Source organism: Grammomys surdaster, unplaced genomic scaffold (assembly GCF_004785775.1).
Source record: "Grammomys surdaster isolate TR1022 unplaced genomic scaffold, NIH_TR_1.0 334, whole genome shotgun sequence".
Lineage (NCBI taxonomy): Eukaryota > Metazoa > Chordata > Mammalia > Rodentia > Muridae > Grammomys > Grammomys surdaster.
This window is the reverse complement of record NW_021604753.1, coordinates 3,189,431-3,208,486: the sequence shown is the minus strand read 5'-3', so window position 1 is coordinate 3,208,486 and position 19,056 is coordinate 3,189,431. Positions and strand designations below refer to the sequence as shown.

At 47.3% G+C, this 19,056-nt stretch overlaps 1 protein-coding gene and 1 pseudogene across 3 annotated transcripts in view; one reads left to right on the top strand and one right to left on the bottom strand.

The window, feature by feature from the left end:
* Litaf (lipopolysaccharide induced TNF factor) overlaps positions 1-15,121 on the bottom strand; it is a 36,143-nt gene extending 21,022 nt beyond the window's left edge. The window contains exon 1 of one of the 3 annotated variants that reach the window (XM_028778407.1): positions 15,044-15,121. The gene's annotated coding sequence lies outside the window, so the exon portion shown is untranslated. Of the gene's footprint in view, positions 1-4,061; positions 4,080-14,452; positions 14,475-15,043 lie in introns of those variants that run through there. The other 2 variants (XM_028778408.1, XM_028778409.1) reach the window with 2 other exon arrangements.
* A 1,011-nt stretch (positions 15,122-16,132) lies between these two features.
* Positions 16,133-16,284, top strand: LOC114630291 (annotated as a pseudogene).
* The last annotated feature ends 2,772 nt before the right edge of the window (positions 16,285-19,056 follow it).

Below are 19,056 nucleotides of genomic sequence, written 5' to 3'. Positions count from 1 at the left end.
GGGAGGGGGAGGTCTGAGGGCCAGCACCTAGACAAGGGAGGGGGAGGGAGGAACTTCAAGGTTGTTCTTAGCTATATAGGGCGCTTAAGGTCAGCCAGAGATTCAGTGAGGTTGCTTCTATAAATACAATTTATTCATTTACTTATTTATTTATTTAGAGACAGGGTTTCTTCTGTGTAGCCCTGGCTGTCCTAGAACTTGCTCTGTAGACCAGGCTGGCCTCGAACTCAAGAGATCCGCCTGCCTCTGCCTCAAGTGTTAGGATTAAAGATGTGCCACCACCGCTGCCCGATTCTAAAAGGTTTTTTGTTTTTTGTTTTTTTAAGTAGGATTAGAAAAAGTCAAGCATGGTGGTACATCTTTAACACCAGTACTCAGAGGCAGAGGCCAGCACATCTACATAGTTGTATTCCAGGATGGCCACAGCCACATAACAGAGACCCTGTCTCAATAACAATAAATAAAGGGGCTAGAGTTGGACTCAGCCAAGCACAAAGCCCTGAGCTGGATTGTTTTAATTACAGAAGTGTTGTGTGTCCTCTTCTGTAGTAAACACAGGATGAGGACCCAGGAGGGAAGGTCTGCCCTAATGGACAGCTGAAATGTACACATCTTCGGAACTGAGTAACGGCCGGAGGGGATGAGGCCAGCAGCAGCCAGAAGAGGAGAGCAAGGTAAATTTAGGGGCACCTCCAAAAGTGAGAAGGGACCCTGAGCTAGCTCACCATACTCATAGCCAGAGTGCCAGGCTAGGGCCTTCTTTCTGGCTGAGAGATCAGAAAAAAACTAAAGTAGAAAAAGCATGCGCATGCCCTGAGGCTCTGTGGGAGCAGAATGTAAGAGCCGCATTTGGCAGAAGAAATTCTTAAAGATGTTAAAGTCCTATGTTGTTGCTTTTAACCACTTCTAGCAAAACAAAGAGAAATGACTTAATGGAATTCATAAGTAAAACGGAAGCAGAAAGACAGCTGGAAACCACTCAGCCTGGACACATAAGGAAATGTAAGGAATCCCTAGAGGAAAGCAAGGGTGTGGCCAGGTGACCGCCCGGCTGAAGACACTGGTTTGGAAGGGGTCTGTGGACAAATTACAGCAGGCAAGCGTGTTGGAGATCTCCCAGGAAAGCCGAGACCTCAAGGCCTGGCTTACCAAGGAGCTTAGAAAGCTAAGACTACACCCCACACACCCTAATGAGGAACCCCTCCACTGCAGCAGGTGCTGGGGCAGATATAGGGTACAGCAGCACACAGCCTCTTTCACCTGTGCCTCAAAGGAACCGGTATCTAGAGAACCACGGTGCTACCGAGCAGAGGCATGGCAAAGGGATGGTGCTGTGAGTCCCCATCAGGGTGACAGCTGGTGAAGGAACCACAGGGTGAAGTCACCAAACAGTGAACCACGAGAGCTTCGACATAAGAGAACTTGGCTAGGAGAGTGGAAGACCTAGCTCTCCAAACCACAGAAGGTGGCAGATAGAAGGAGAATATTCTGCCAGGCATGGTAGTGCTTATCTGTAATCTCAGCATTTAAGAAGCAGGCAGGAAGGCCAGGAGTTCAAGGCCATTCTGGACTACACAAGACCCTGTCTAAAAAAGAGAAAGAAAAGGGAAAAAATATGTGTATGTATATGTTCTGGGGGTATGTGCCTTTGATCTCTGTAATCTTCATTTTCAAGGGGCAGAGGCAAAAAAAAAAAAAATCACAAGTTCAAAGCCAGCTTGATACACAACCACAGCAAGACCTGTCTCAAAAAAAGGGAAGTAGAGGGCTAGAAAGACAGTTCAGGAGTTAAGAGCACTTAACTTCTCTTGCAGAAGACCCAAGTTCAATTCCCAGCACCCACAGGTGCTCAGTACTGCCTGTAACTAGCTCCAGACAATCTAACACCTCTAGCTTCCATATTAACACCAGAACACACATGCACACCCATAATTTAAAAATAAATACACCATTAAAACACACACACACACAACTTGAGGCTCGGGAGGAGGTTCAGTGGTTCAGTAAGGAAAGTGTTCCACACACAAGAGTAAGACCTGAATCCAGCCTGCACCACCCAGTAAGAAACATCAGTACGGGAACATTGGTTTGTAATTCCAATTACAACCAATTAAAGAGCTGAAGGACAGGAGCAGGCGGATCCCTGAAGCACACTGGACAGTTTAGTTAACCTGTATTATGGGGTGTAGGCTCAGTGAAACATGGTCAGAAATGCACAGATGCAGATGTCACACTGTCTATCCTGTTGGATTGAAAAGTCAGCTGGGACCTGTCATCCTCTTGCCTCATCTTCTCTGGACAGTGAATGTCCATATGTTTTTCACAGGCTGATAACTCAAAGAGAATGTGCTAAATTTGTGTCCCTAAGTCTCACTCGTGTCTGACTCCAGAGACTCTGGACTTGAGACTAGAACTGGGCTGAACAAGACTTTGGCGTGATGAGAACAGAATGGATTTCAGACGTGATAAGGCCATGTGAGGTCAGAGCAGAATACTATGTCCCAGATGTATTTTATAACTGCCTCTCAACACCAAACTCTGCACACGGACCCTGAGAGCACAACAAAGAAAATCCTCAGTACATGCCAGCACCTTGCAGTTGAGCCTCTAGATCTGAAAGGACATGTTTTTATTTATTCTAGCATCCCAGCCTCAAGAATTCTACTTCAGTAGTGAAACGCACTAAGGGTACACAGGAACTTTCTGGGCTAGTTTTGCATCTTTTCTGTAAATCTGAAGTTATACGAAGTGTTTACTTAGGGTTGGAGAGCTCAACAAGTAAAGTGGTTACCTTACAACTATGAGAACTTAAGTTTTAATCTCGGGGGTGGGGGGGAACAAACATAGTGTGGCATTATTCATTTGTAATTCCAGAGCTGGGGGTGTGTTTGGGGATGAGGTAGGGGACAGAGACAGGCGGATCCCTGGAGCTCACTGGACAGTTTAGTTAACCAGACCATGAGCTACAGGTCCAATGAGAAAATCCACATGAAAATCCAGCACTGAGTTCACTGGCAAGCCAGCCTTACTAAGATGTGTACAGCACCCGAAGAGTAACACCCAAGGGTGTCTTCTGGCCTCCACATAGACACTTGTGAACATACAAACATGAATACACAGAGAAAATAAAATAAAAAGCCTATGTGGGAGAGAAAAACCCATACCTAATGTCATGGTACTGGTTCTTACCCACCCTCACTGTTAAATCACATGGGCCTTGGCTGGAGTGTAGACCTCCCCAGAGGGTAAACTGAGGCTCATGTCACGGAGGAATCAGCTGAAAGTCAGTGTACATGAGTGTTCTAGACATGGTTTTCCTTTTTGTGAGAGACATGGCTCTGCCTGCCGGAATACTGGGCCCTCTCTGTAGAGCTGCTGGAGAGGACACTGGACAGTCACACAGGATATGGTATGCAGCCATCAAACAGCACTGGGACTCTGTATGTGGAGAGGACACATTGACTCTGAGGAAGGTCATAGTGTGAACAAGCCAGGACAGCAGGAAGATAATAGCATCTGCATTAGTCACAGTCCCTTCCATCACACACACCTTGGGAGGACACATAAGAGATGACGTCAGTTCCTGCAGGAAGCAGATGAGGTCAGAGAGAGGGGAGTGACCTTTGCCATTTTCATGTTCTTCTTGGCCACAGCTATAATCACACCCAAGAAATAAACCCCCTTCTAGGTTAAAAAAAAAATGTCCTCAGCCAACCTGCCTGCTGGCCCCAGTCTCAGGGCAGCTCTCCCAACGTATGTTAAAGTAACTTGACCACAGCCCTTTGTCCTGTGAACTATGTGCCAGGTCCCTCCTATTTGCACAGCGATCAAGACCTCTAATTACAGGCTGAAGGAAGAGTCTATCTGGGGTGTCCACATCTGCAGTCAACCAACCATGGACTAAAATCGTTTGGAAAAAACCCAAGCCAGCTGCACTGGGCATGCACACCACTTTTTATTATTCCCAAGACAATAAGTAGAATAATTAGTTACCCAGTGCTACATTGTCTTCGCTTTCTTTTTTCTTTTGTTTTTTTAAAGAAAGGTTTGTTTTTACTTACATGTATCTATATGTATATATTCACACCAGCATAGCTGTTTCCAGAGGCCGGAAAAAGGACACTGGCTCCTGAAGGCTGGAGTTCCAGACAAGTGTGACTCACCTAATGTGGTTTCTGTGAACTGAACTTTGATCCTCTGCAGACCAGTAAGCCTCTTAACCACTGAGCCACCTCTCCAAACTTCTTTTGGACTTTTCAGACAGTCTTGAACCTGGTCTTTTGCCTCCCTCCGAGTGCTGGGATTATGGGCAAGTAACACCACACCGGCTTTGTTTAGGTCAGATAAGTAATTATAGAGTGGTCTCTGAAATGACGGAGAGTTCGTGGGGGAATCTGTACTGCAACCCAACCCTGTAGGTTTGACATTTTTTTGTGAGGGGCTGGAGCAACCAAGAATTCTGACCCACCCACTGTGGCTGAGGGGTTTATCATTTGGCAAGAGGACTCTTAGTCTGTCACTTTCCACTTTGTAGTTTCTGTGCTGGTATTTTGTGCTATGGCCTATTCTCACGCAGGGACTTCAGGAGGTCAAGGATGGGCTAGGCAGGGAAAGCTGAGAGCCCTTCCTAGCTGGCCTAAGGAGTCTACAGGGAGACAAAAGTTCAGCCAACAAGCCCAAGCAGACACAGGAGGTAGGAATCAGGACCAGCTTCTTAGAGTGAATGCAAGTTTGGGGGATGGGGAAGGCACAGAACAGGGTGGTCATCTGCCCAGAGGCAGCACATCTGTATCCTGGGGTGGAGGTGGGGATGAGGGCAGTCCAGTTTCAAGGGCCTCCACATCAGGGGGCACCAGTCTGGGTCTCTGGAGGATCCAGTAGAGTTCCCCAAAGCACTTAACCTTTAGCAAGAATTAGCTGAGATTCTCAAATAACCCTCCAACCCCAGAATGCCAGGAGCCATACTGCAACTCACTACAACACAAACAACACACCACATAAAGCCTTGGGCACCACTCACGAAAGCCAGAGTCTAAGGCTCCAGAACTTTCTATGCCATTACAGCCTCACCCGAAATCTGAAAATGTTTCCAGGAAACTCTATCTTTTATTAGGATTTATTTATTTTAATTTTATGTGTGGGTGTTTTGTCTGCATGCATGTACGTGCACCAGACTGGTGTCTGCAGAGCACAGAAGAGGGCACTAAGTCCCTTAGAACTGGAGTTACAGATGGTTCTAAGGCTCTCTGTGTGCTGGGATTCAAACTTGGGTCCTCTTCAAGAACCAGGCCTCTTTTTTTTTTTTTTTTTTTTAAGAAAGCTGTAAAGAAGAGCGCAATTATAACATTTGCAGGAAAAATAGATGGAACAGGAGGTCATTAAGGGAAATAAGCAAGACTCAGAAAGACAGCTAGCTCCTTTATGGAAAGAAGAGGACCAGCAGGGTGGGGGAGGAGCAGAGGGAGTGAGGAAAGGGGAGGGGAGGTGGGATGGAGAGGGGCAGGGGAGGAGGGATGGGGAAGTGGGGGAGGGGGAGGAGAAGTTGGCAGGAAGTGAATATGAACAAGGTGTAACGATATACCTGTATGAAAATGTCACAATTAAACTCAATATTTTGTATGCTAACCATAAAAATTGTTAAAAAGAGTTTTCCTGTACACCATCCTGTGCAAGAGCTCTTTCCCTTTCCCCTTCATGTCTTATTTTTATGTGTGGCTGACAGCATTTAAGAGCGGGAGAGGGCGGAGGATGAAGGAGGAGAATGGGAGGGTGAGAAATGACCAAAATTAATCTTAAATATATGTAACTGTCTGACCACACACACACACACACACACACACACACACACAGCTCCCCACATCCTGTGCCCTTTAACCATCCGGTATGGAAGCTTGAAAGCACAGAGCTCAACTTTAGCACTGAGGATCTGTCCACTGTAGGACATTTAACAACATCCCTGACTCTATAGACATGGTACCTCCCCTCTCCTCATCTGTGAAATAAAAAATGCCTCCAGATGTTGCCAGATGTTCTATGAGTGTAGCCAGCGCTCTTAACCTGAGCCATCTCCCCGGTTCCAGGTGTTCTATGAGTGTAGCCAGCACTCTTAACCTCAGCCATCTCCCCGGTTCCCCAAAAAACAGTATCTTAACTTTTCTTCTAAAGCTGACCCCATATAGCTCTATGCTTTCTAAAAATTTGGGAGAAGATGGGAAATGACAGGGAGAAAGGAAAGGGAGGGTCTGTCTGTGGTTTTGGGTTCTAATTCATTCCTTGCTACTGCAGGGGCCACAGCAGAGCCCCACCGCCACCTTCTCCAACATGCTGCTGTGACGTTTCCAAGGCCCTGGACCCTAGCAGAACCAAGTGAGGAAGAACTCTATCTACAATCGCTAATGACGTGACTCAAAAAAGAAAAAAGCCTCAGGGCTGGGAATGCAGCTTCCTTAGTAGGGTGACTGCCTGGCATGCATGAAACCATAGGTTCAAACTCCAGAAACCTGCCCATGGAGGTCAGGAATTCCAATACTCAATAAGTGCAGCTGGGACAGTCACAACATCAGGGTCACTCTCAGCTAGCTGCACAGAAGGTCTGAGGCTAACCTGGGCTACATGAGGCACCATGTCTCAGAGGAAAGGAAAGAAAATGTGAGGGCTGGAGAGAGGGCTTGGCTGTTAAGACACCACTGTGCTTGTGGGAGACCCTGACTGCTGCTCCCAGTACACATCTGGCAGCTCACAACCTTCCTTCTACAGTTCCAGTTCCAGGGGATTCCATGTTCCCTGTGGGGAGCAGACAGCAGGAGCGTTCTGAAGGAATCAGTTGTCCCGTCCCTTTCTCAGGAACTTCCTCACCAGAATGGCTCCTACTTACAGCATAAGAAAAACGACCAAAAGTCAATGCCACGTGTGGACGGACTTTGTCACAGGCTGTCACCTGTTACACAGACCTGCTGTCCTCCCAGCTCTCATATCTAGAGAGTATGTCTAAGTTTCTAGACGTTGCCTGCTTCTCTCTCTTGTGATGTTTTTTCTGTCAGTGTAAATTATGTGCAAATATTTCCTCTTGCAGGAGAAAAGCTGTGCCTGCCCTGTAGTACTTCCTGGGAGTGACAGAAGCCAGAGTGGCCATCTGCTTTTGCCATTGGGATCTTTAGTCTCCTAGGGTCTCAAGATCTCCCTTGAAATTATTCTGCTGAGCATCCAGCATTATGGCGCGCACAATCCTAGCAGGTCTGTGACCAGCCTGAGCTACACAATGACTCAAGGCTGAGGTACAAGTGTGCTCACATACATACATACATACATACATACATACATACATACATAAAAAATAGATATTTTTAAAATGAAAAAGAACTTAGACAAGACAGTACGGAAGACAAGCAGAACCTCTCTCACAGACAGAGCAACCTTGGACACAGACTGACAGTGACCAAGGAGGCCACACCCCACTTCTGCAAGCTTTGTATTCTTTTTCCTTTCTTAATATTTTTGTATTTTGAAACAGTCTTGCTATGTAAACCAGGCTGGTCTTAAACTTGCAGTGATCCTCCTGCCTCTGATTCCCCACTACTGGTATGCACTATCATACTCAACTTATTCTGAAATCTCTAGAACAGCTTTTAAAAATGTAATTTTTTTAAATGTTCATGGGCAAGGAGTTGGTATGGAGGTCTGAGGACAACTCTCTGGAGTCAGTTCTCCATTTCCACTTTATGTGGTCTCCAAAGATTAAACTCAGGTCTCAGGGTTTGTACAGCAAGCACCTTTACCTGACTGGCCACCTTGCCTGCCCAGAACCAGCAGTTTTTCCTGAGGCACTGTCCTGTCCAGATGACTGACAGGCCTGTTTGGATTATATAGTGTTAAGTGCTTTGTTATCATAGCCTCCTAGCTAGCCTGGTGGCAAAGACCTTCAATCTCAGAGCTCAAGAGAAGGAAGAAGGAAGATAAGGTCAGCTTGGACTACATTAGACCCTGCAAAAAGGGGGGGGTGGAAGGGGAGGAAGAGGGAGAGAAAAAGAGGCATTCAGTCCAGCTAGCCAGTGTTCCAAGTGGTTTAGAATTCTGGAACCAGCTTCAGGTAGTTATCTTCGATGGCCCTCCAGGGCCAGAGATAGGACTCAGGCCCATTCTTCCAGTAATCAGAGTCAGAGTCCTGGGTTTTCAAGTCTGTTTACCAGAAGGGAGGGGTCCAGCCACAAAGTTCCCCCAAGCCAGTAAGTATCTAACAACTCTCTAATATTGAGAGGCTGGGGAATAGCATCTACTTCCTAGCCCAGTTCTGACAAACTCCAGTGGCTGCAGGCAACCAGCTAAGGTAGCTTTGGAAATGAAGCCTTTAGTAAGACTTAGGCTCAGGCACCCAGCATCCACTGCAGGCTTATCCTACTTCTCGGGGCTGCCTGCACACAGCCCTGAGGACACATGACTGCCTCCTGAGCCCTAATTGCTTCCCCCTCTTGGCAGGTTCTGTTTCTGCAAGGAGACTGACTGTGCTCCTCAGGGGCAAGAGCAGCCTGGCCTGGATTCCCCGCACCAACATGGCACTCACAACAGCCTGTAACTCTACCTCCAGGGGACCTGACAGCATCTTCTGGTTTATGTGGCCATCTGGCATTCAAGCTGTGTATAGACAAGCATGCAGGCAAAATACTCATACGAAAAAAATAAAATTTAATTTAATTTTAAAGACATTCTCTTTAGGCCAGCCAGTATGGCCAATACCTGTAATCACAACTCTTGGGAGGCAGAGGCAGATGGATCTCAATGAGTTCAAGGCCAGCCTGGTCTACCTAGTGAGTTCTAGGATAGCCAAAGCTACATAAAAGAGAGACCCTATTTAAAATAATAATACAATTTTTTTTAAAAAAAGAAAAGATGAATAAAGACTGAAGAGATGTCTCAGTGGATAGAAACTTGTCATGCAAGTGTGAGGACCAGAGCTCAGATCTTGGAACCCATGTAAAAGGCAGGCCTGTAATCCCAGCATTCCGGAGTCAGACTCAGGGGCTGGGGGGTGGGGCAGCTGGCTAGCTAGACTAGCCAATGGGGACTCTGAGTTCAGCACAGGACTCAAAGGTTAACATAGCTAAAATTGAGGAAGAAATCTGACAACAATGCTGGGTGTACATACTCACGCACATACATGTGCACCCCCACACAAGCAAACAGGAATATACACATGCACATGCGTGTGCACACACACACATACACACAACACACGCATGCACACACACACACACACACACACACACACACACGCACACACATGCACTCCTCAAAACGGGAAGAAAAAAGTTTGAAATAAACTCAAAAGGGATGAGATCCCAGAATTTCAGCCAAAAAAAAAAAAAAAAAAATTTTTTTAAAGGCACCTTCATGTTGAACAAAGTCCCCGGCCCCTCCCTCCCTCCTTCCTTCTTAGCCACATGTGGGTGGTACATGCTGTGGGAAATGCAGGCTCCAGACAGGCTCCCCCGAGCAGAGCGAAGTGCTTTCTAGATTTAGGTATCAAATCAACACTCAAAAGGGCAAGGCCTTCACAGAGATAAAGCAGTTTTACCACCAACATAATCCTGTAAAATCAGTTCTACCAGAAAGAAAAGGAATCTTTCATTTCCACTGTGTGCCTGGAGCCCTGCGCCCAGGCCCTGGAAAGGAAACACCAGGCTGGGTAGCACAAATATGGAGATCTCAGAAACAACTCTAGTAAGGCAGAGAGGAGCTGGCTGGCGTGCAGATGGAAGCAAGCCTTCGAAAACTGCCTAGTTTGTAAACAAGAAGGAAAACCAGCCAAGAAGGTCCAAAGGATCTGGTCTTTGAGGTCTGGGAAGAGGAAGCATAATATCCCTTAGGATAATCTGTGCATAAAGGAACAGGGCTGTACTAAACCCAGAACTGTATGTCCACGAGATTAAACATTGGTTAAAAATTCTATACTGTGTCACTATAATGAAATTTAACTTGGAGATGACTCTGACAGCCAAACAAGGAGAAAGAATGGAGTTTCTCAAACACTTCAGAATGAGAAGGAAAGGAAGACTAGACAAAAGAACAACGTCAGACCCTCGGACTTAAGAAACAGCATTTGCTGGCTGGTGTCAGTCTGTCCTGACTGACTTGATCCATAAACCTTGGGGGGAAACTCCGAAGCTCTTGGTAAAATATTTCACAGAAATATTTTCAAATTCCATCTTCTGAATTTCAGTGGTTTCTGTAGGCTCATACGTCCCACAAGGCAAAGATAAAGTTACCACAAGGTTCAAATACAGCATAACTACAAATTACATTGATTTGTGGAATGGAAAACGGCTTCCACAGCGAGCGGAGCTGTGCCTTACAATCGGTGTGTACCACATCCCTGGGGATCCCGATAAAACCACGTTCCAGGCTTCCCCATGAACGAATGACAGCATCAATAAGCCTGCACCAGGCTATCAGGTCCTGTGTGTCCTGATTACAGTGACCAAGAAAAGAACAGGCTCTCTGAGAGGAGAGGACCACCCAACAAAGAAAGACAGTGCTCAGCTCAGACCCTTGCCCAAATTATGTCTGATTTCATCTCCCACGGTTCCTGAAATCCTGCAGAGTTCTAATGTTTACTTTTAACTTTAAAATTATATGTATCTAGTTTGTGTGTATGTGTTCATAAATACATGTGTGCCTCAGTGCAAGCACAGAGGTCGTAGGGCAGCTTACAGAAGTCAGCTCTCTCCTTCCACCACATGGATTTTGAGGACTGAACTCAAATCGTAAGACTTAGCAGCGAGTGTCTTTACCTCTGAGCAATCTTGCTGCTCCTACTAGTAGTTCTTAATTAAATTTTTTAAGCTGCCAGTAGTGGTGCATGTCTTTAATCCCAGCAGAGGCAGAAGCAGAGGCAGGTGGAGCTCTGAGATCGAGGCCAGTCTGGTTTACAGAGTGAGTCCCAGGACAGCCAAGGCTACACAGAAAAACCTTGTCTCAAAAACAAAACAAAACCAACAACAACGAAAAGCGCACACACACACACACACACACACACACACATCAGTACATGATCAATAAATTTCACTGGAATCGGGGTTAAGTTAGTCAATGGTAAGTTTCCTGTTGCTGTTGTAGCTTTGCTAGTTTGGTTTCCTGAGTCTGGCCTCAGCCTCCTTTAAGCTGGAATTGGGGGGGGGGGGGGGCATGTCCAGCTCACACTGAACTCTGAGACTTGAAGTCGCTCAAAAGTCTCCATGGGCCAAATGTTTCAAGTCCTCCATCACCGGTTTTCTGGAGCTTTCCAGGTACATCCAACCTATGTCCTGGAGGCCGGATGCACCTCAGGGAGAATGAGACCCAACATAATTCTTTTTTGTAACTTGGTTGCAGGGTTCTCCAGCGTGAGTGATGTCAGTGATGATGTTAGAGCCTGACACATCTGCTAGACTTGACCCTGGGGAGTCCATGCTACAAGGATTGGCTAGGTGGACAGTTGCTGCCCAATGATGAACCTACTGGAACGCAGGCAACGAAGCTGCCAAGGATGATACTCAACATACTAGTGACTCTGACCAGGAAGGGACACTGCCTGGGTCTCAGAAGCCCCAGGTCTCCCTCGGATGTCTTCTGGCCTACCCTCCCTATGGACAGGTGAAGGACTAGGACTGATTCCCAAGGCTGTCATTAAAAAGGCTCTTACTCGAACCCTGCAGGAGCCACGTGACTACAATGGTGCTGGCCTAAGGACCAGAGTATAATCTCCAGGACCTAGAGAAAAAGCTAGACATGGTGGCATATGCTTGCAATCCCAGCACTGGGGAGACAGATGTCACAATCTCTGGTACTCACTAGCTGGCCAGTGAGTCTGGCTAGTCTAAATGGTGAGCTCCCATGAGAGATCCTGCTTCAAAGGAGGCGGTCAGTATTCCAGAGGATGACCCAAGGTCCTGAAGTTGTCCTCTAGGCTTTGCATATATGCACCTGCACTTACAACTTTTTAAGCTTCATTTTTATTTTTAATTAGGTGTATGAGTCCAGATGTGGGTATGTGCACATGAGTGCAGTGCCCACAGAGGTCAGAAGAGGGCATCAGAACCTCTGGAGTGAGAGTTTCAGGCAGTTCTGACCAGCCTGACATGGATGGTGGGTAGTAAACTCAAGTCCTCTGGAAGAAAATCAAGGAATCTCTCCCCTCTCCATACACATGCTTTAAGAAAGGAAGAGGGAGGCTGGGCAGTGGTGGCGCACGCCTTTAATCCCAGCACTTGGGAGGCAAAGCCAGACGGATTTCTGAGTTCGAGGCCAGCCTGGTCTACAGAGTGAGTTCCAGGACAGCCAGGACTACACAGAGAAACCCTGTCTCGAAAAAAAAGAAAGAAAGAAAGGAAGGAAGGAAGGAAGGAAGGAAGGAAGGAAGGAAGGAAGGAAGGGAAGGAAGAGGGAGAAGAAAGGCCATCTCTCTTCTGATCATAGTTGTTAAAACCTTGTAGTCCTGCCCCATCCCCAGGAGAATGAAATTTACAGAGGCCCAAGAAAATTGAGCAGACAATGTCTCAAAGTCTTTGGTCTTCATATGTGAAGGCTCGTGGGCCTGTTATACTTTCTGTAGTTAGTGTGTCTTTTGTTGAAGGCATTTTGGATGTGACTCTTAGGAGGCTGAGACAAGGGCCATACCTTCTTGTCTACAAACCTAATAAAATGACACACAATTCTCAAAGATCTGTAGTTAAGTGACAATCTCAATGAGTCTAATGCTGTCATTACTGTCCAGACTACCAATGAATGCCCAACAATAAAACAAAGTTATGAGGACCCCCCGGAAGTAGCACTTAACCTCAAACTCCAGTTCCACAGCAGGTAAACATCACTCAGGTTCAGAGTCAGCCATGGGTGGCCAAACAGGCTGCAGAGACAGACACATAGCGCAGAGTCTATTTACCTGTGGATATAAGCCACCCGGCTCCCTGGGCTATTTTCATGGCAGCAGAAAGCCAAAACAAACAAAATACAAATGACTGGTGCCAAGACTCCAGGGCTTCTTCCTACTTTCCCCTTCACAGGTGCTTTGGGGAAATTTGCAGGAGAATTTGAGTGGGGGTCCTGCCTATTCTCACAGCACCATGAGGCCATGTCCAGATCAGTAGAGATGACAGGATTAAATTAAGACAGGAAAGCAGGAACTGCCTGCCAGCCCCTTCCTCTCAGAAGGTTTCCCTCTTACTGTGTTTGATCCTGGACTTTTCTACACTTCTGCTGCAACTTTGCTGAGATCTTTCTGCTTATGTGCAGTGTGCTCAGACCTCAGTTTTTTCCATTCAACTTCCCCTGTCTAGGAACATCTAGATTGCCTTAGCTGAGATTCTAAGCCAAGCTCTGAACTTTTCAACATCATACCCACTTTCCATAGCATAAGCCTCTCAGGGCCAGGAGCCATTTTTCCAGCATTTTTAAAGGATGTGGGGTAGTCCTTTCCCCTCCTATTGCCAGGCCATAACAGTATTGAAGGACAAAGGCATACTTCTGCTAAAGGCAGGGGCTACTTCAGTCTAGTATTTTAGAGACTCAGACACTGGATGGATCTAAGAGGAATCACTGGGTCACTTGATTCAGTAAAATATCATAAGGATATTTTTTCAGGCAGGAATAAAACCTTTCATTATCAATGCCTTTAGTGGAACAGGAAAAAGGACAATGGGCCTCTCCCACAGTAGATCTACAACAAATATTTCTGAGCTGGCCTGAACACTTTTAGAAGGCAGAGCAAGGACTGTCTGAGAAGAGAGCCAGGTGCAGTATGGGTGTTATTCTAGGCCAGGTAGCACAAGCGACACGCCCTCTGGATCCTGATCCAACTGATAAAGCCAAACACTGGAGGAATGACTGATACCTCTCAGCTCCTTTCTCTACAGCCTTTCTCTCTGCATTAGTTCTACTTTAAAAGAGTCAATCTGAGAAGGCAGAAGAGCAAGCAAGCACCTACTGTGGCAAGTGATTTTCCTTCAAAAGACTCCAATATGGAGTCCAAGAGTCCCTGAACCAGCTCCAGCTCACCATCCCCAGAGGAGGACGGTTTAGTTCAAAAAAGGCTAGAGGAGCGGCTCTGTGGCACAACCCTGTAATCTCAACACTGTGGAGGCAGAAAGTCCAGGGGTTCAACACCAGCCTCAGCTACACATGAAGTTGGGATGCCAGCCTGGACTACATAAGACCCTGTCTCAAAACATCAAGAAGCTGATGAGCTGAAAGAGACTCGTGACTTCCAGAAACTATTTCCCAACGACTGCCGCTCAGTCCAACAGAGAATGACATCAGCTCCACTATCCGGAAACACAAATCCGACAAAGTATTAGGTAGGGAATGTCCAAACGTTGGAGCTTTGCCTTTCTAAAACACACCCATGCCTCTTCCTCTTAAACCTGAACGGAAGCTGTGGGCACAACACTGAATGATCAGGCGCCTGGTCCGAACCCACACTGACCTGGAAACCACTTGGAAGCAAGAACTAGGCTGGCAAGACAGGCAGGAGCCACGTCCTCCTTCGTCTGGGCTCCAGACTCCGCGATCGTGCAGTTCCCCTCCTCTCCGATATGCCTGTACCCGTCTGGGAACCCGTGTGAAACTCACAGGAATAAGAGCAAAAGACGCGTGGGCCCGGAACAGCTAAAGAGCATCTGGAAAATTACCCTACTTTTTGTCTATTCGCTTTTGCTTTCAGAGTACGCACCGGATCGTTCTCCAAATCGCAACTTAGCTACTAAAGGTTACTAGAGAAAACCGCACCTTTTCCTATAAGCCCGAGGGGCACAATTCGGGAGGTTCAGATGGAGCTATGTAGTCCAGGCCTGAGAACCAAACACAACCGGAGCACTGCCGGAACCCCTCGCCCTCAATCCCGCCCAGAGCCCGCCACCTCGGGTCCCACGACGTCCCTACTCGCCGCTCGCGGAGAGCGCGGTGCCCGGGCACTCTGAGCAGGTGCTAAAGCGCGACCCCCGCCTCCGTTGCCGCCCCGTGCCCAGCGCCCCGAATCTGGTGTTCCCCACAGGGCACCCAGCAGGGCCGCACTCACCGCCGCCCGCGCCGCCAGTCGAGCCGGGAGGTCTGCGCTGGCCGCGCGCGCGGGCCGGGAGGGCTCCGGGGGCGGGGATGTTTCGGGGCGTGGCTTGAGGGAAAGGGCCAGATGGGGCGGGGTCTGGGAGGGGCGGAGCGACAGTCTTAGAGGCAGGAGGGGTGGGGATGAAGCTGCGACCTGAGTGGGCTCGCGAGAGGCGGGGCGCGCGGAGGCGGGGCCAAAAGGTTGGGCGGGAGGCGGACGCCGGAGCCGCGAGGCCTGGGAGAGGGAGGGGCCAGATTATTCTTTGTTTCTAACAGCCACAGCTACACTCCCACCAAAAACAAGGCATAACGACTACCTACAGAATGGGAAACAACATTTGTATGTCATGTAGCTGATGAAAGTCTACTGTTCAAATTGTATAATGAACAGTACAGGGGGTAGAGGCATATATTTCAGGTCAACTTGATCTACAACAGTGAGTTCCAGGAAGCTAAGGCTTTATAGTAAGATCTGTCTCAAGAAACCAAAATCTAGCCAGACTGCAGCTCAGCTGGTAGAGGGCTGGCATTAGCATGCATGAAAACCAAGTTCACCCCAATGCCCCGTAAATGAGTATAGTGCCACAGGCCTGCAACCCCAGCACTTTTTAAGGCTGAAGAGTTTCTCAAAAGAGTTGAGGCTAATCTGGGAAACTTAGGAAGTTTGAAGCCAGCTTCAGATACACGGTACATGTCGGGGTGTGTGTGTGTGTGTGTGTGTCTTGCTGTGTAGCCCCACCTGGCCTTGAACTCACAGAGATCTGCCTGCTTCTGTCTCCTTAGTGCTGGGGCTGAAAAGCTGTTGAGATTATGGTAGCTGAAGCTATGCAGAGGCTGTTCACATTACAGTAGACCAAGATGGAAAAGAGTAAGTAATCGGAGCCAAGAAACAGAATTAACCTTCAATGGCCACCCTTAGCAGCTAGACCCTGCCTCCTAAAGTCTATAATCTCAGTGCTGGGATGGGAAAGGCAGGAAGATCCCTGCAGTTTGCTGGCAGCCAGCCTACAGAACTGGAGAACCTCGGGTTCAGCTGAGATTCTATACCAAAAAGTGTAGTGGAGTACACCTGGCAGAGGAAATACCATATTATGAGCATGAAATTGCTTTTCCCAGGGTGAGGCTCATGCATTGTATTCCTCACGTGCTGATCCTAGGATTTCCCCAAACGAGGGGACCTCAAATGCTTAATGTGTGGTATAGGATTAGCATCAGTAGTTGGGGTGCAGACTATGTTCAAGCTCTCAATTTTTTTTAAATTAAAACAAAAAGACAGAGGACAATTGAGGAAGTCATGTGACACTGGCCTATGGCCCGTCTACATGGATCTGTGCATGCGTGTATATGTGTGTGCACACACCCAGCGGGTACCGTTGGAAGGGAAGGGAAGAAACAATGCTTCCCCTGGTGCACTGCTGGTGCACGTGAGAGGGTGTAGGTGCTGTTCTGATTCCAGGTGGCATACAAAACTGAAAACGAGCGTTCCAATTTGTACCGCTGTACAAGGCTGTTGAAGGCCGTGATGTGCACCAGAGCCAAAGGGAGTATAAAAAACTCAAGTGCTCATCAGATCAGTGGATAAGCAAAATGTGGCCCGTGCACACCAGAGAGTGTGATGTATTCAAACCTAACAAAAGAATGAAGTGCTGCGTGCCACCACAGCAGGAAGACTTTGGGGACATTGTGCAAGGTGAAAGAAGGCAGGCACACAAGTAGCCACTGATCCTATGGTCTCATTTGCATAAAGTATGCCCAGAGCAGGTAAATCCATGGACAAAGCAGATCAGTGGCTGGTTGGGGCTGGAAAGATCAGGAGGAGCAAGGGAAGCTGCTGACTAGGATTAGACTGACATTGTTTGGGAAGGAGGTAGTGGTGATGGGGGCACAGCTCTGAATGGTTAGGTGCTGCTGATCGGCAGCTCAAAGACAGTTCAAATGTTATGCTTTTATGTTACGTAAACTGACTCCCTTATTTCTTTCTTTCCTTCCTTCTTCACACAAGGTATTAGTATGTATCCTAGGCTGACTTCTAACTCACAGCAATTCTTCTGTCATAGCCTCCAGAGCTGGGATCATAGGCATCTCCTACCACACCCAACTTTATCTCCATGTGTGTTGGTGGAGTGTTTGTATGTATGGGTGTGCATGAAAGCAAGTGTGTATGTGTGTGTGCGCGCGTGCGCGTGCACGCGCCAGAAGTTGACTGAGGATGTAGAACAATCAAAGAAGACACCTGATCTTGAGACAGGATTCCTCAGTAACCCTAGAGCTGCTGATTTAGCCTGGGTGGCTGGCCACATGTCTCTCCCTCCCTCTGTGGGGTTGGGTGTCCACATGCAAGTCCTCACAGTCCAGCAGCAGGCACTTACCCGTTAGACCATGTCTCCCAGCCTCTTAATTCTTTAAAAATCTAAATAATGGATTTAGACAAGAAAAGAGCAAGGTAGTTAGTTGGTGTGGGAAAGAGCTGACACAAACCCCCACTTCAGAAGTGTACTTTATTAAGAGACAGGAGCTTGAAATCATGACGGCCATCATCAGGCCTTGATGCAGAAGAGCCTTAGAAAGGGACAGTACATCATTTCAGTGATGGTGACTGCGGAGGGGGACAAGGACAGGCTTTCCTTTAGAACCTGGAGAAGAGTGTCCTGGAGAGAGAACTTTCAACAAAGACAATGACTGGCAACCCTGTGGTGGTTTGACTGAGAGTGCCCTCCATAGGTTCATAGGGGTTAGGAGGTGTGGCCTTGCTGGGGAAGTCACTGGGGGTGGGCTTTGAGGTTTCAAAAGCCTGTGCCATGCTTCTGCCATGTTGATAATGGACTAAACCTCTGAAACTGTCAGCAAGCCCCAATTAAATGCTTTCTTTCACAAGAACAGCCTTGGTCGTGTCTCTTCACTGAACTAGAATGGTGACTAAGACATCCCCTAAACAAAACACATATCTGACCCTAACATCTTCTTGGGGGATGGTGGGAAGTCCCACAGCACATGACTTATTGCAACATGACATAAGCCTTGTGATGAAAAGCACAGAAAACCTAGTTAGGGCTATAAACTAGGAGCTATGAAGCCACATAGTGTTGTGCTGAGTTTTGCTACATCACTGTGGCTTCCGGTGGAGCCTGCCTAGGAGCTGTCTTTGGATCCTCAAATGAAACACACACACACACACATTAGCTTATTAGTAAATGCCTTGGCTACCTCAAAGGCTGGGCACTAAACCTTCCCCTGCTACCTCAGGCCCAATCAGAGAAGTGGCCAGTGGCCACTTACCCAAAGTCTCACATGTCTGGATGGGTTTATCTCCTACCGATCCTGTGTCTCCTTCTTCTACCCCAAGTCATGGAGATCCTCCTGCTCCTCCCTGCATCCTACCCACGCAACTCTACGTGTCCTGCCCCATACCCAATCATTGGCTGTTGGCATCTTTATTGATTGATCAAAAACCAATTGAGGACCAGGACCTTCAGTGTCTGGACAGCAGATTCTCAGTTGAATCAAAACATTAGAACCGATCTCCAACAACATAGCATGTCTTAACTCTGTCTGGCCTGTGGAATTGGGAGACATGGACTGGTTTCTTCAGACTGTGGGACCTGGCAATTTAGAGTGACCAGTCTCTGAACAGAGCAGGCCCATGATCCAACGTGATAAAGCAGGAGAGGCTGGGACACAGCATGTTCCAGCACCTTGAGATTCACATGGTTGAGAAAGGAAGCCATCTCCTCTGGGACTACAGAAATGGCAGCGACAGGTTCCTGACAGAATGCAGAACAATCCTGTTTCACCTTTTTTGTTTTAAATAAAAATTACATAACACACATCTGGAAGGGGGAGGTACATACACAGAAACATCTGGAAAAGGTTCTTAAACTTTCTCAAGGATAAAGGACACAATAAATAGTTGTATTTAATATAATATAATCAGAGGATTTTTTGGTTTTTTTTCTGATTTTTTTATAAGCAAACATAAATTGTTTGTCT